The sequence below is a fragment of the Mandrillus leucophaeus genome, unplaced genomic scaffold (genome assembly GCF_000951045.1).
Source record: "Mandrillus leucophaeus isolate KB7577 unplaced genomic scaffold, Mleu.le_1.0 Scaffold1082, whole genome shotgun sequence".
Lineage (NCBI taxonomy): Eukaryota > Metazoa > Chordata > Mammalia > Primates > Cercopithecidae > Mandrillus > Mandrillus leucophaeus.
Genome location: NW_012099010.1, coordinates 308,183 through 309,105, shown reverse-complemented (window position 1 = coordinate 309,105; position 923 = coordinate 308,183).

The following is a 923-nucleotide window of genomic DNA, read 5'->3' as shown; positions in this document are numbered from 1 at the left end:
TTATGCCTTCAGGTAAGAAATACGCTACATTTTAAGGGCAGTATAACTGGGAAACTAATGCTTTATGCTTATTCAAATTGTTTTAGATTAAAATAAGCAAGGGCTGAGAAATTTAAGAAAAAAATGATACATTGCTTTATTCTAACTAAAATATCTCTGTATGGTATATAGCTTTTTACAATGTGCCACCTGCTCTCCAGAAATATAATAGCAATATGATAGACATGCTAAAATAATTGTCTTAGAAACCCCACAAATTGCAGAGCTATGAGATCAGCATGTTGACAATACCTTTCTATTGCTCTACTGAACATGTAAATCCCTGTTTATGGGACTGGGAATTACTATTTACTAGAAGTGAATATAAATTAATCAGAGTAATTCTGCATAGCATTGATACATGGAGCCTTAACATATTACATATTTGTCAGAATGCAGGCTATTATGCTTCTTGTCTGTAATCAGCAGAGATTTAAGTTCATGGAGAGAAAATGTGACTAGAGTTCTATGTTGTATTGACTTGTGACAAAGCCAAATGTTACAATGTGTTCCGTTTCAAGTGCAAAGCTAGTAATGTAATAACAATGTTACTGTTCTAAGCAATATGTTCTTAGAGTTATTGTAGAATAATGGAAATGTCTGCATTAAAATTATTTGGCAAAATAAATGACAGCTAGACAATTTAAAATTCTGATTGAGTGTGACACTCAGAAAAGAAATCAAGAACAAAATGCCTTTCTCTTAGTTTGAATATAAAGAAAGTGCTGGTGGGTGGAGAGCGTTTGTAAGAGGATAGATTTTATAATAGAATAGGTAAGTCTCCAGGTTTAGATAAAGGGTATTCTTGAAGATAAGGGGGAAAAAGGAGTGCTGTTCACAATCTGTTATGACAATTTTGGTAAAACTTATTGAAGGTAGGAAAA